Raw genomic sequence first — 17,312 nt, 5'->3', positions numbered from 1 at the left:
TTTTTTTACTTTATAAGTATAAACAAGTTCTCTCTTATGCTTTTTTAGGTTATGTCTTTATGTTCAGTAAAATTGTTAAAGGGAAAAAATTGGGGAAAACAGTATTAAAAAACATGTTTGAGTGTTCCATATGCTTCTGGTAAATGAGTGATGTATTTTGGTTGTTCTGTTTTCTGTCTTGTGATGTCAAGTCAGCCTGTGTTGGATGTGAGAGTGTTCTAGTTTGCCTTCAATTGCTGTGATAAAATACTCTGACTAATACCAGCTTGGGGAGGAAAGGGTTTATTTGGTGTATACTTCCCAGGTCACAGTTGATCAGGGAATCCAAGATAGGAACTCAGGACAGAAACCTGGAGGCAGGAGTTGAAGCACGGGCCATGGAGGAACGCTGCTTACTGGCTTGCTCCCCTGGTCCATGTTCAACCTGCTTTCTTATAAAATACAGGACCAACTGCCCAGGAGTGGCACTGCCCACAGTGGGATGGGCCCTCCCATAACACTCAACAATCAAGAAAATGACTCACACACATGGCCACAGGCCAGTCCAATGGAGGCAATTTCCCAATTGAGGCTTCCTCCACCCAGGTATGTCAGGTTGACACTAAAGTTGTCCAACACAGAAAGGAAGGGGCTTGGGAGTGCTTTGGAAGTAATTCATACTGGAATCAAGTTAACCTAAGGAGTTAGCATGGGTCAATAAATACCCTTGAACATGTTAAAAAAAATCAGAAATCAGATAAACTTTCAAACTGGAAATAGACTCTAGGGCAAGGGTGGGTTGCTTGGTGCCATTATCTCTTTTATAATGATTTCATCCAGCATAAAGAAATAGTAATGTACAAATGAATGACTGTAATGGCCTAATGGCCTTCCTTTGCTCAGTGAGATGATCTGCATTTGCTGTGATGTCAAGGCCTGAGAGGTGCTATGTTTTTAATGTCAGACTCATCCTTACTGTTTGACCAAGGAGTTCCTATAGAAGTTCACACAGGAAACTGTTCAGCACAGATGTTGGAGAAACAGATGCTAGAATAAAAATATGGTTTTGAGCTAGAATGTAGGAGAAGGAGGAACCTGAGGGAGCAGCCACTTAGGAGTCTCTAGCGGTGACACTTTATCTGGTCATCTCTTCTCTTGGATGGCTTCCTTGTCCCTGTTTTCTTGTTGGAACTTCCTAGGCCACATCAGTGGGGCAACACTTGGCTGTTTGTCCCAGGTCAGGCAAATGTTCAGACTCAGCCTCCGGTCTATCTCTGCTGCCCTTGATTTTAGACATCAGGATGCCTGTAATTAGACAGTGAAGTGCCCTTCCCAGGATAGTTGACAACTGTAGAATTTTTTCTGTGTATGTTTCTGAAGCAGTGGGGTGTACAGGAGTGAGGACAAGTCTGTGGCTTTTCATTTACACTCAACTGGAAGGTCTGAAGGGAGGAAACAATGCTTATCTCTGTCCTGTGCTTGAAGGAACGGGTGGTGGGAGACCAATGCACCTTTCCTGGGAGGTGTTGTAAGCTAGTGGCCCAGCCAGGAAAGAGAATTAGGAACCCGGTTCCCACATGGCTCATAGTCTCTTTGGTTGAGTTTGTGGTCTTGCTGACTTAGAATCTAAAGCAATAGACATAGCTGTGTGTTTATGTTTGTGTGGTGTGGGTTTTGGGGAAAAACAAAGTGGAAGAAGAAGGAAAAGAAATGACAGTGGTCCAGCACCTACTGTGCAGTGGAGAGCCAGACCCATCACTTAGAAGAAAAATCAGAATCCTGGAGGAGGAGAAAAGTGTCTGAGAGAGGAAAAATTACTTGCTTAACAACACCCCAACTCCCCACTCCCCTGTTGGTAACCCAGCCTAGATCCAAATTAGTAAATCTAGTTAATGAGAATTCACATTTGGAGGAGTTCATAGGAGTGGCATAAGGTGGCCAGATTTTCTGTTGCACTGAATCAATTCCTCAGAGGGGAATTCTTGGTCTAATATCAGGAACATCGGCAATAGAGGGAAACTGTGCAGTTATATATCAACCCAGCAGTAGTGGTGGTATGGCAACAGCTAAGGGCTTGACTATTTGCTTGGGAGAGGGGCAGGGCAGCAAACCCGTCATAGCCCCTGACATGGTGTCACTGCAGCTAGGCAGTGGGAGCATCTCAGATCAGCAATGCACCCTCCCTGCCTCTTCATGAGATCATTCTGTGCTTCTGTTCTCTTGCTGGCATTTGAAATGCTTCATATCAAGTTATGCAAAATTAAGTAAGAATGGCTGAAATGATAGGTTCAAATATTAAAGCAAAATGATATGATTTCTAGGAGACATTTAAGGAAAAAACCCTTAACAATTTTGGTTATTCTAATTCTAAAGAGGCTTAAAATTCTCAAGAAGTTTAGAACAAAGCAGCACTACTTACAATATGAATTAGACTTCATAAAATTTCCAACTCTGTTTCTTCAAATATGCTATGATACTAAGATGATAAGCAGGCTAGTGATGGTGAGGAAACATATTTGATAAAGGACTCACATCCAGACTATTTACAAAATGTAATGTCAGATAAGCAATGTATAAATAAGTAGGATGATATGTAAATGGCCACTATGAACATGCAAATAGTATTGATATTAATAAGAGGAATGTAGATAAAGTTACTATACCATTACACACCCAATAGAAATGGATAAATTATAGATAGCGACAGCATCAGGAATGGATGAGCACATGGGGCCCACATTTATTGCTGGTGAAAGTGTAAAATGGCAAGGCGTCTTTAGAAGACATTGTGGACGACTTTTGCACAATTAAATTTAGATGTCTTGTGTCCTGTAAAAGTCACTCCTAAATATTTGCCATAATACAATGGATGTGTGTATCCACAAAGACTTGTGTATGGACATTTATAACAGCTTTACTTACATTAGTCGTATATTGGAATCAATCCAAATTTTCTTTAAAATTTGCTTAGATGATGAATGAGAAAACAAATGTGATCTATTCATGTCACTGAATGCTACTCAGCAATAAAAGAGATTAACACACATGAAAGCTTCACACATGAAGGAATCTCAACATGAACAAGTCTTAAAACTTTATGCTGGGTGAAAGGAACATCACATAAAAGTGGATAATGTTTTCCATGGAATTTGAAATTGGCAAAGCAATACACGATGATGCAATCAGGCGGTAGGCATGCAGGACCAAAGAGTAACTCATTATACTAGGAAGCTATTTGGGGAATGAAAATGTACCTTAACTGGGTGGTGGTTGTATGGGTACATAATTTGTCAGTATTACTGATTATACATATAAACTGTATTCCTTTTCTTGTATTTTAGTCATACTTTACTAAAACAGATTTAGGAAATCATATATAACTGTGAATGTGCAAGAACAAGAAACATAAAAATAAATTCCTGAAACCCAACATAACTCTTGTTATGGTTGATACTGTCAACCTCACAGAACAGAGATTTACTCAGGAGACAAGGTGACAGACCTGTGATGTCTTGTCTAGATTAGGTTAGCCTTTGATTAAACCTATGCGAGATTATATTGATTAGGCTACTTGAGATGGAAAGACCCATCCAAGATGGGCAGCAACATTCCATGGACTGGGGTCCTGGACTCAATAAAAAGAAGGAAAGATATGCACAAGCAATCATCTCTCTGTGACTATGCAACATGACCAGCTGTCTCAAGCTCCCAGGAATTACCAGGAATTACTACTCCCTGCGATGGACTGTATCCTCCAACTGTGAGCCAAAACAAACCTTTACTTCCGTGAATTGCTCTTGACAGGGTATTTTATCACAGCAACAGGACAAGTAACAAAGACAACTGGCTAAACAAAGAATTGTAAGTTAAAACACCAGGGTGGCATTTTAAAAACATATTTCTGTGAATTTCTTATAATAATTCATAATCATATTCAGCTCCCCCCTTCCCTATCCACAGGTCCACCCCATAGCCTGCCCAAAGGACTTCATGTATCTTGCCATATATGTTAAGGCCTATCAAGTTTGTGTACACAGGTGTCCCTTGGTATGAGTTCATCCACGGGAGCCTGTTCACTCTGTCTAGCGTCACTCCCTTAATAAAGATCAGCTCTCCCTCACCCAGCAGTGATCAGTTGCCAATAGTTCCTTGGCAAAGTTGTGGCCTCCTGCCCATTTCCCCAGTTCTGTGCTGGTTTTTGCCTGATAGAGTTTGTGTGGGTCTTGTGCATGATGTCATCATTGCTGCAAGTTCATCTGAGCAATGTCCCAGAAGCCTGTAAGACTCTGTTTCCTTGTGGTCATCCACCTCCTCCCCTGGCTCTTACAATCTTTCCACCCCCTCTTCTGCAATGGTCCCTGAGCCCTGAATGGGTGGAGTTCAATATAGGAGACCTGTTCGAGGACTTACACTCTGCAGTCTCTTATTCTCTACACTTTGGCCAGTTGTGGCCATGTGTACATTGTCCTTTGTTGCATGAGGAAGCTTCACTGATGAGAATCGAGAGACGCGTTAGTATTCTCTCTACCCCTTGTTCCACTATATTCCATGCATTAGGTATAAAGTTTCCATTGTAGATGTGTCCCTTAGGGTTGGGACTCTCACAGACACTTATTCTCTATGTGTGGAGCTCTGGTTGTGGAACTCTGTAATAGTCTCCGTCAGTTGCAAAAGAAGCTTCTTTGAAGAGTGGTGACTGGCATACTTGTCTTGTCATGCCACCTCCAGTGGAGTCCACGTGAGGAACTCTCCGTGGGTCGAGTCTGAGAAAACTTCAAAGGAAGAATGCTTCCTGGAGAATGGCTTTGTTAAAAAAGCATGCTGTGTCCTTGGCTGTTCTGCTTTAGTTCTTGTCTTCATTGCTGTCTTTATTCCTGTTCTTTCCTCATAGAGGAACTGCTTTGTACCTACTCAGGTCATTAGGCCCACCTTAAGAGAGACTAGATATGGATGATTTCCTGGGAACTCAGTTACCTGATATTAGACTTCCTCCAAATGCTCTTTTCTTATTTTAAACAATATGTAAAGTAGCTAAGAATAAGCAACCTTGGAAAATTCTAGATAAGTTACAGAAAGAAGAATTATTTGTATATAATTCCCCTGCTTCAGTTCCTAGAGTTGACTCAAGGAGATTAAAGGGATACTGAAAGAAGATTGCTGCCTACAGTTAAGACAGACTTAGGAATTGCCTACGAGTTAGGGAGAGGTAGGCTATGGCATCCCCTTAAGGGAAAGGAGAGCATATTCAGGATCCCTGAGCCCATTGATGAACCACTTCCTCATACAGGAGTTTATGAAGGAAATAATAGATGGGCAAATATTCAAGGATGGAAAGTTTCATGGTATTCACTATAGTTTATGGATAGGTTAGCTAGATCCAGACCACCTTGGTTCCTTTACTACAAGTCAGCAGCAAAGTATACTTGAATAATTACAGGCAGTATAAGAAACATGGATAGAAAGAATAGGAAAATAAGGATTAGAGAAACAAGCCTTAAAGTTATATGGAGTGATTATATCTTCACTGACCTCACCGAAACCTCAGAAGTAAAATAATATTGAGAAAACGGAACCATAAAATTACCAACCATTTTATTTATAAGTAGCTGATGTTGCCAAACCACTAAGGGAAAAGGACAAATAGTCTAAGCACCCGATTAATTAGATAAGAACACTGTACACTGTAGTGTATTGCTTTGATTTTAAATTGAATTTCTAAGAAAATGATTAACCATGAAATCAACCTGATGCCTGCACAATCTCGTTCTGTAACTTGTATAAAATCTGATGCTCCGCTTTAGAAAATTACATTCAGATCATCAACCATCTTTGTGTTGTGTCTGTTTGTCACTCGCCGAATCCTTGCCCACTCTCCGATTCCCTGTTCCCGTCGGACTGAGTGCTCTGGTCTGGGCTGGTCCGTCGCATTGTCTGTAAAAATAAGAATAAATTTTAGCATCGAATTGTCTTAATTTGTAAAGAAAATGTTAGAAAAGATATGGGGAAAAGGCATTTCATATATTGCTGGTAGGAATTTAATCCAAAACTTTTCATAAGAATATTTCAGCAGTATTTGTAAGAGCACATCATTAGAAATATCAATGTTAGTTGCTAGGAACTTATCCTCAGAGGATAAGTGAAATAAGCCAGGCACAGAAGAGCTAATCCTGTGTGAGCCCAGGCACATGAAAGCTCAATATATTGGTCCCATAGAAGGAGGGAGTAGAATGATGGTTAGCAGAGGCGGAAGGCTGTGGAGAAAGGGGAATGGGAAGAAACTGCTCAATGGATGTGAAGTAATAGGAAGATGGGAGAAATAAGTTCTGGCGTTTTATTTTACAGTAGAATGAATATAATTAGTAATAATAAATTACATATTTAAAAAAATAGGAGAGAGGACTTTGAATGTTCTTATCACATAGCAATAATAAATATTGAAGGTGATATATCTATCTTATTTTATCATTATATCATATATGCACATATAATGATCATAACTGGCACTTGTTTGCTAATTAAAAATGAAATAAAATTAAAAAAATATGGTCACATTTCCAAAAATTCCCATTCGATGTGGCAGTGTTTATCATTGTAAAAATTGGACATAATAATGTCACATGGAGAACTGCCAAACTAACTAATAGCCTCCTATTGAAGGGATACATGAAGTCATTTAGGACAGGCTGTTGAAGTTTATTTACTGATATGAAAATATGAGATTGACACACAGCTCCTCCAGTATCAAATCTATGTCTTTTGATTGTACACATAATTATTTAAAATGCTAAGTAATATACAAGGTAAAGACTGAGTGCCACACATAATACTGTCACTTCTGATTCCTGTGTAATGAAATTAATTTTATTTGTTTTCTCTTGGGTGGAAGTTATTTCAAATGAAGACTTATGTCCACCCTCTTTTCTCTCCAGCCAGATTGTGCTTCTTGTTGGACTTAATGGATTTATCTAATGGACAACTCATTTGGAGCCATACTAGCACTGTTTAATAGCTTATGAAAACTCTGGCACATACATGTGAAAACGTTGAATATATATTAAGTATCAGACATACATTATTTTATGCATAACTATATGTATATAATGCATAGACATACATTATATTTTAGGTATGTACTACCTATAACTATAGCAAAGAAGCCATTGAATGAGGAGAGATTTAGGTTTCAGATGGGACAGATTCTATCAAAATGAACAAGGTCAAAATATTTCTATAGTGTTTCATGTTTGTGCTGGAGCTAGTCATCAATGAATTTGATTTGCAGAAGCCGTGACTGAAGTGTGTTTGAAACTACTTTCGTGGAAAACATCTCTAAATGACATCAACTCAGAGGAACTTTTCTAGGTACTGTGTCATTCAGAAAACAAACATCTAAGGCTTTTAGAAGGCAAATTGGTAATGCTGGGTCAAACCCAATGCTTTGTGTACTGTAATCAAGGACTCTGATGCTGTTACATTCCCAGCACCCAAGTCAACTTTAAAAAAGGTTTATTTTATTTCATGTGCATGAATAGTTTCTCTGCATGTATGTATGTTCACCATGTGTGTGCAGTGCCCATGGAGGCAGAAGAGGGCATCAGATCCCCTGGAACTGGAGCTATGGATGGTTGCTAGCTGCCATGTAGGTGCTGGGAACTAAACTCAGGTCCTCCACAAAAGCAGCCAGTGCTCTTAACCTCTGAGCCATCTCTCCAACCCCCTCCCCCCAGTCAACTTTTAATGAACCTTTTAGATCATCTCTGCCTTTGGGTCTGTAAGAGAGTTTATATTTAATTGTTTTTCCTCATTTATAACTTACTTGTAGTGAGATTCAGATCAGGCACTGGGATTCTTTAGAGTTACTGTAGGATATAGCTAAATTCCACAGTAGTTTACAAACTGTACTATTATGGTGGAGCATTGACTGAAAATGTCTTGGAGATGGACAGTCAGGTGGACACTGATATTTGCACATACTAAACATGAGGTGATTGGCACCATAACTGTAGTTGGTCTTAAGAAGCTGGGTCTATATTCTGGTAAACTTTTTTTTTTTTTGGTTCTGAGGATTGAACCTACATCTCATGCTTGCAAGGCAAGTACTCTGCTTCTGAGTTACATATACAGCAATTTTTTTCTTTCACTTTATATTCATTTTTAAATTTGTGGCTAATTATGGGAAACCAATAAAGAAATTTCAGGTACAAAATGCATGCCATTAAGATAAAATTATGTAAATGAGGGTGGAATGAAAATTTAAGCTTATAACCTTATTTTTCTTTACATTTATTCTGTGGGTATTTATGTATATGTGCACATGCCATGATGCACATGTAGCAGTCAGATAACAACTTGTAGGAATTGGTTCTCTCCAACCATATGGTTCCTGGGGATGGAGCTCAGACTTCAGTTTGGGTTTGGTGGCATGTGACTTCATCTGCTGAGCCATCTCATTGGCCCCTGGAAATATAAGTTTAAAGTCCAAGTTAGTGGATATATATATTTTTTTCTAAAAATATTTTATTAATTTTTTGAGAATTTAATACCATGTATTTTAATCATATTTTGATCTTAGATCTTAGAGAAAAACCTACTTTCCATATCCCCAGACCAACCTAATTTCTTTATTAAATAAATTTCTCCCTTTATTCTAAATAAATTCTCATATTTATAAACAAGTGTACCTTTCACCCCTCATCAAAGAAGCTTTCCATTTTACAACAGATGGAAACTATTAAAGGGTTACAGAACTGGTCAAATATAGAGAATAAGTATCTCTGAGATGCATCTTCCATGCAACCTCTATACATAGGATGAATATGTCTCACACCTCTCACCAGAGAAGTTCCCTTATGCAGCAGATGGTGATTGTCACAGAAACCCACAATTGGCCAATGAGCAGAGATTAAGAGGTTGCAGAGTGCTTATCCATGAATAGGATACCTATTTCAAACCTCTGCCTCTTAAGGCTCAGGGATCATTGCAGAAGAGGAGGCAGAAAGATCATAATAGCCGGAAGGAGTGGCTGACCACAAGGAAACAAAGTCTTCCAGACAGCTGGTCAGTTACTCACATGAACGCCCAACAATGGTGACAGCACACACAAGACCTATGAAAGCTCAAACCAGACAAAATCCCAGTCTAGGCCCGGGGAAGTGTGCAAGGAACTTTTGACAATGAATGGCTGTTCAGAGTGAGAAAGACAGTGTCTGACTGGGATTGGACTCTTGGTGGTTGCAGTGGATGGATCCACACTGAAGAACATTTGGGGACAAAAATCAGACTTTACAGTCCTTATTTAATATGTATAAGAGAGTATATTAAATTGGGTGGGGTGTAGTTGAATGGGGGAGGGGATCTGATCTAAATACCATCAAATTATATTGTATGAAAATTGCAACAATTTGATAAAAATATTTTTATTCTTTGAGAATTTCACACAGTGTATTTTGATCATACCTTTCCTATTAAAGGTGAGCTTGTCATGTATTTTTTTTGTTCATGTGTATTTAAATGAATTGTGTTCAATATCAAATTTCTATGGCATTTATAGTCCACAGAAAACACTTTACTAATTCACTTATTTATAATTTTGACATAGGATCTCAATATGTAGACATTATGGCTTTGCTCTTTAAAAGATCTTTATGTTAATTAAATTTGTTATTTTATAATATTTAGCACGTGTTCATAATGCATACTGACAACTGTTACCCCCAATCTCATCCATCTCCCAACTATCTTTGTTTAAACCCCCTCTTTTCTACAAATCTCTTCTTCACATTTATGTCTATTTTTTTGTGTGTAACTCATTGAATTTAACTTGGTTGCAGTGTGATCATGGGTTTGGAGCTATCCACTGAAGCTTTGAGGACTCAGCAGTGGGTTCACAACTGGAGATGATGACTCCACCTCTCCCAGAAATGATCAGTTGCCAACAGTTCAGCAGTGAGTTGTATGGCATGGTAAACCTCCCCCACTTCTGTGACTGATTGTTGACAGGGCCAGTGTTGTGTGGGCCCAGTACAAGCAGCGACAGTTTCTATGAGTTCATGAATGCCAAGGCTGCATTCAGTTTAGAGGATGGCATTTTTTGGCCTTTCACCTCATCTTCTATCACTTACATACTTCCCACCCCCTCTTCCACACTGTTCCCTAACCTTGGAGAAGGGACTATAAAAGTTCTTATTTAGATGTGAGCACTCAGCCATCACTTATTCTCAGTATCTTGGGCAGCTATATATCATCTCCTCACTGACTGCCATTCACTGGAAAGAGAAGCTTCTTGATCAAGGTTGGATAGTTTTTCTCTATGGGTATATACAATATTTAGAAAACAATTTGGAGCTATGTCAACTTAGTTACCCAAGGTGGGCCTACAGCCTCCCCAAGCCCAAGTTACTAACTAACTTACAGTACCAGACATGGATTCCTGTGCACTTGCTCAAATCCAAACAGAGTGTAGTTGGTTCCCCGCCACAACAGTCTGCCATTATTGTATAGGTGGGCACCTCTTGCCTGATAGGCTGGTTTTTAGATTTGCAGGGTTCATAGCTGGGTAAGACCAATGATGTCTTTTCTCTCCCTGTAGCCAACACAGTACCTTTTGGAACTTTGAAAACTAACCAGCAGGGGAGAAGTATCTAACTCAGTTCCAGCTGGTTTTCTCTATATCTTGCAACTGAGGTGTGAGGTGTTTTCAGCAATAGGGCCATGTCCTCTAATTCTGGTTGCCACCTAAAAACTGATAAGAGCCTGTATTGTTCTGGGGCCTCTAGGGCTTTGTCTCTCTGACCAACTCCTGTGAATGTATCTCACACTGGGAACTGAGAATTTTGTTTAGAAACCCACTTCTTCTAGGGACAGTGTCATGTAGCCATACAGGGTAACTTCTTTCAGTTTCTCATTTGTGTTTTTATTAGGGTTATAAGATTGTTGGTTGCCACATAGCTTTCGGCTAATCCTCACACACCTTTCCCTTTCCAAATCCCTTCCCTCTCTGCCTCACTGGTTAAATATTTCTCCCCACAGTATATCCCCTGTTTGTTTTCCTTTTACTTGTGTTCTAATATTACTCTTCCTTGAAGGCATTACTCCCACCAATGGCTCCTTTCTAATTTCTTGGCTCCCACAGATGCTATGAGTTAAACACATGACACTAAAGATTTGATGCTTGGATCTACATACAAGAGAGAATCTGTGCCATCTGATTTCCTGGGCCTGCTTAACTCATTTAGTTCATTTTTTTTCCAGTTCTATCCATTTACCTGAAAAGTTCACTTTCTTTTCAATCGAATGAAATTTTGTAGTGTGTATGTACCATATTTCCTTTATCCATTTAGCAATTGATGGATGGGCTGCTTTCATTTCCTAGCATTGTGACTAGAGCAGCCATGAACATGGATATATAGCATACTATAGAGTCTTTTGGGCATATACCCAGAAGAGGTATAATTGAGTCATATGGTAGTTTTATAGTTTCTTTTTCTTTTTTTTAGAAACCTCCAGACTGATTTCCAAAGTGGCCACACTAGTTTGCACTCCCACCAGTTGCGTATAAGTGCTCTTATTTCCCCATTTCCATACCAGAATTTATTGTCATTGGTATAACAAACTGTGATTTTGGTGGGCTTGCCTTTATGTGACCTGGGCCTTTTCTCTGGCAGCTTTCAGTATCCTTTCTCTAGTTTGAGTTTTAGTGTTATAATTATAATATGTCCTGAGATGTTTGTTTTCTGGTTCTGTACGTTTGATGTGCTGTGGGCCTCTTGCTTCTGGATGTGTATCTATTTCTTTAGATTTGGGAAATTTTCTTTTATGATTTTATTGAAAGTATTAACTATGTCTTTGGCCTGAGATTCTTCTTCTATGCATATAATTTGTAAGTTTGGACTTCTCATGGTATCCTAAAGTTCCTATGTTCATGCGTTTAAAATAATTTAACATTTTTTAAAATTGAACAATCCCATGTTTCTCCATTGTCTTCAAGCCTAGTCTGTCTTCTGTGTGATCCATTCTGTTGGGAAGACTCTCCACTGAATTTTTAAATTAAGCTTATTGAGTGTTTCATTTCCTGTTCTATTTTGGTTTGGGTTTTCTTTACTGTTTCTCTGTATTGAATTTGATTTTCAGATCTCGAATTGTCCTCATTATTCCATTCAGCTGCTTTTTTTTATTTCAAGGTCTTCAATCATTTTTTTCCTGTCCTCTTTAAGTTCATTCAGGAGTTTATTTGCATTCTCTTTAAATGTTTTTGTTTTGTTGAATATGCTTATGATTGATCTTTTTTTTTTTGGTCTTTTTGAGACAGGGTCTCTGTGGTGGTTTTAATGAAAATGTCCCCCATAGGCTCCAAGTATTTGGACATTTTGTCCCCAGATGGTGGCGCTGTTTTGGGAGGTTTTAGAAGGTGTGGCTATCCTGGAGGAAGCATGTCACTGGGAGTGGGCTTACAGAGTTCTTAAGACTTGCCAGATCTCCAATCGGCCTCTTGCTTCCTTTGCCTGCATGATGATGCAAGAGCTTAGCTTCTGCTGCTCCTGCTCCAGCTACCTCCAGCCACCATGCCTCCCTGCCATGACGGACTGTAATTCCCCTGGAACCATAAGCTCCAATAAACTCTTCTTTCTATAAGTTGCTTGGGTCAGTGTTTTTATCACAGTGACAGGAAAGTGACTAATACAGTCTCCCTGTAGCCCCAGCTGTACTGGAACTCACTATGTTGACCAGGCTGGCCTTGAACTCACAGAGATCCGCCTGCCTCTGCCTCCCGAGTGCTGGGATTAAAGGCATGTGCTTTTAAATTAGGTGTCTTAAGTTTAGTGTAAGTTTTTCTCCTTAGGTAATGTTGTTATAGGATTGGTGATTTTTGAGGGGAGACATATTATCTTGGTTTATACTATTATGTTTTTGAAATGGGACATGGGCATCAGGATTTAGGACCTTGGACGTCTCTGTTATGATTTTTAACAAGCCAGGACAGAACCCAAGGCAGGGTTGTGGACTGGGTGATGTGGGGAGTCTCAAAGGAGCATAACCAAGGCTGAGACGGCTAGGGATGGGATGATGCTGCTTGGTGAGTTCAGGTCCTGATCCAGGGAGTGGAGTGGTAGAGGTTGGAGGGACCATATGGAATTGCTGTGATCAATGGGGCTAGAGTTGTGGTGGCTGAGGTCTAGATCACTTACCATGGCTTCAGGGAATGCCTGTATTATCTGTGGCAAATGGGACCAGAAGTAGGACAGACTGATGATATCTAGGGGAGGGGCAGGGGCAGGGGCAGGATCATTTACTGTGGTGAGGAAGTCTACATGGAATGACTGAAGCAAGTGGGATTGGAGGTTGGGCAGGTAGGCTATGATGATCCCATGGATTGGTTGTTGTGAACAGAATAGAGACATACGTGGTATGGACTAGGGTCTAGGATGGGGGCAGGAGTGGGACATTTACCAACTGGTGAGCTCACATTGAATGGCTATGGCAGGAGGGACAGGAGGTAGGGTGGCCCAAAGTAAGTTTTCTTCTTATTGTAATGGGGATCAAGTTCAGGTTCTTGAACTTGCTTGGCAAATGATCTACCACTGAGGTATGTTCCTATCCCTCAAGTAGTGAACTTCTTAAGAGAAACTTTGGTTAGAAACATAGCTTACTTACTTGCTCACCAATACTTGAGTTTCTTTAAATAGAACTTTCTTTCTTCTTTGGTTAAAAGTATCATAAGTAGCTCTGTGAGAGTATTTCAAATATCAATGGCCATATACCAGCTCAACTTATCCTATAAAGGAATTTACTGAATCGCTTCCTGAGAGCAGAAAGAATTTAAAAATTAAGGGAATTGAGAGAAACTGATGGTATATGTCTAGACTAGAAATGTGTGCAGGCAGCCATCTTCATTGAATGATTTGTGATTTCATAAAAAGCACAGAAAGTTCTTTTGCTGCTCCTACTTGACATGATGCCTAATATTCCCTTCATGAGAGCCAGTGCTTTGGGTAAAGCTGGTGTCAGAAGCAGGAAAACAATGGGCATTCTGAAACCTTAAGCAACAGTCACCCAGGACCCATTAAAGTGACTAATACTAACTGTGCTGTTGTGACCACCACCTTTTAAGGCTTTTATCAAAACATGATCTTCATGTGTTTCACGACCTGAAGTCTGATTTCAGTATATAATCATTACCCCTCTTTTTTCCTTTTCTGTTTTACTATCATCTGCGATATAGTACATAACTTGTTTATTTAATTTACTATCCATCTTCTCTTTGCTGGTTAGTGTTTTCTCTGTAGCCCCTAGAATAGTGCCTGACACAGATTCTTGACCTTTTGAATGAATTGATGAGTGTCACTCTCTTTTTCAGAGTCTCAGAGGTGCTTTTGGCTAATGAAGTGCCTCTAAACTTGATTCTAGGTTCTTCTCAGTGTGCTTTAGGTGTTCTTTTAGAAATGGATCTTTTGTTCTTTTCTGGAGTCATCCAGTTTTCTTCATTTTTAACTTCAATTTAAAAAAGATGATTTAAATTTTTTATGAGTACGTGTGAGTGTGTTCACTTGTGCATGTGCACCATGTGCATTCCTGGTGCCTGTGGAGGCCAGAAGAGGGTATCAGATCCCCTGGACCTGGAGTTTCAAGTGGTTTTGAGCTGCCTGATATGGGTGCTGGGACCTGAACCTGGATCCTCTACAACAGCAACAAAAGTTCTTAACTGCTGAGCCATCTCTCCAGGCCCAGTGTTTTCTTTTTATTACTGAGTTGTATGTTCTTGTATTAATATACCATGACTTACTCATCTGTTCTGCTAATGCTTATTTTGGGACTATTTTCCAGTTTGGGACTATTAATAACGAAGCTGCTATGAACCTAAATGCTGAATTTTTTGTGAGTTAGACACATGCATTAATTTTTACATTAATTTTGCCAGTACTGGAATTGTTAGATCACATAGTAGGTGCATGTTTTGTATTATTAGCTACTGAAAATTTTACAAGTAAGTGATTGCTTTACATTCCTATTAATAATTAAAAACCAGTATAAAATTAACTTCACAGCCAGGTGTGATGGTGTATGCCTTTAATCAAGAGGTGGAACTAGGTGGATCTCTGTGAGTTTGAGACTGACCTGGTCTATATAGTGAGTTTCAGGCCAGTCTTGTTTCAAATTTTTTTTCACATTTCTGATAACATTTTATATTGTCAGTCTTTTTTATTTTATGTACTGTGATGATGGGACTGTAGTTTAGCTCACTTTGTTTCTAATTTGCATTTCTCTGATAATCTAGGATCTACTTTCCATATGCCTACTAAACATTTGTACATTTTCTAAAGTGTCTGCTTAAATCTTTGCTTCATTTGTATGCAAGATATCATATATTATAGTTGATTCCTTTTCTTTTTGGCAGTACTGGAGATGAATCCAGGACTCTATGTATGCTAAGCAGGCATCGTACCAGTGAACTACATCCCCAGCTCATAGATGAGTCTTTAGAATGATATATGCTTGTGAATATTTTCTCCCTGCTTGAAATTTGTATTTGTCCTTTTTAATGGATTATGTATGAAAGCATACATTTTAAATTTTAATCAAAATGAATTAAAAATTTTTTCCTTATGTTTATAAAGTCCATCCACTTTAAGTATTGAAAAACTTTATTATTTTCTTGTAAACGATTTATAGGGTTGTCTTTTAGATTTAATTTTCTGATTTATCATTAATTGTGTATGGTGGAGATGGGGGTCAAGAATGATTTTTCTATATATATATGTATATGATGTATATGTATATGTATATGTATATGTATATGTACAACTGATTTTCCAGAACCATTCATTAAGTACATTCCCTCCCCCTCACCGCATTGTTTTAGCACCTTGAAGATGAATCACCTGGTTCTGGACATTGTATCTGCTCCATTCATTGACTTACCTATGCTGTCCTGGATGGATCCTCTCTCAAGTTCATGTAAATGTCGGAATCATGTCAATTTCTTCCAATAGCTGTGTTACTATTTTAACTAGTATTCAACTGAATAGTATTTATTTAATTTAGGTGAATGTAACAGTTTAACAACTTGGTTGTGCACCTTTAAGCAATGCTGGGAGACGTGCATTCTCAGGGTACTCTGTAGTTATATTAATATCATAGAGTGTACTTACACACACTAAGTTGGCTATGACTTTAGTGGACAATTTCATCTTAAGAGACCACCACCACTATGTAGACACTTTATTACTGACCAAAATGTTATGTGGTGCATGACTGTACTATTTTTCAATCCACAAACAAGATACAGCCTTTCATCAATGTAGATTTTCATTCAGTTCTAGGAATTTTTAAATTTTCTTCTTGATTTCTCCCTTGATCCAGTTTTCCTCGAGTAGTGTGTTGTTTAGTTTCCATGAATTTGTGAACTTTTCCCCTTTTCTATTGTTGTTGATATCCAGCTTTAGTCATTTGTGGTCAGATAGGATTCAGGATGTTATTTCAATTTTCCTAAATGTGTGGGGACTTGTTTTGTGCCCTAATGTGTAGCCAGTTTTGGAGAAAGTTGTTTTGGTTGCTGAATAGAAAGTGTATTCTTTGGCATTTGGGTGGAGTGTTCCGTTAGGTCCATTTGAATTATGATGTCATTTAATTCTAGGGTTTCTCTAACTTTTGTCCCAATTACTTGTCTATTGGTGACAGTGGGGTGTTGAAGTTACCTATGATCACTGTTCTGGAGTCAGCCTGTGATTTCAGACCCAATAGTGTTTCTTTTATGAAACTGGGTACCCTGGTGTTGTAATATCCTTTCAGTATATATTTCCTTTAATGAGTTCAAAGTGACTTTCTTCTCTATCTATTCTGACTAGTTTTAGCTTTAAGTCTATTTTGTCAGATATTAGGCTAGCTATATCTGCTTGTTACTTAGTTCCATTTGCTCGTAATACCCTTTCCATCCTTTAATCCTTAGGTGGGGACAATTGTTGATGGTGGAGTATGCTTCTTAGAGGCAGCAAACTGATGGATATTGTTTTCTTTCATTTAAAAAATTTATTTTTTTATTGATTTTTTTGTGATTTTCATACAATATTATTTGATGGTATTTAGATCCCCTCTTTTTTGATGAGATAGATTTTTAAAAAATTATTTATTTAATAACCACATACTTAGAAGAAGCATTTCATTACATCAGCATTTACATAGTCAATAACAATTTTCTGAACTAGGCTGCATCTCTTACAAAAATGGCTGTACACTTTTAGGTTTACATTTGAATTATTACAGTTATAAAATATTGTACTCAGCATAAACCCTATAAGACCTAAAATTAAATGAGGTTTTAACCTTTAAAAAAGATCTCC

The sequence above is a fragment of the Nannospalax galili genome, unplaced genomic scaffold (assembly GCF_000622305.1).
Source record: "Nannospalax galili isolate Female #2095 unplaced genomic scaffold, S.galili_v1.0 scaffold1832, whole genome shotgun sequence".
In the NCBI taxonomy this organism is placed as follows: Eukaryota; Metazoa; Chordata; class Mammalia; order Rodentia; family Spalacidae; genus Nannospalax; species Nannospalax galili.
This window is presented reverse-complemented; position numbering follows the sequence as displayed.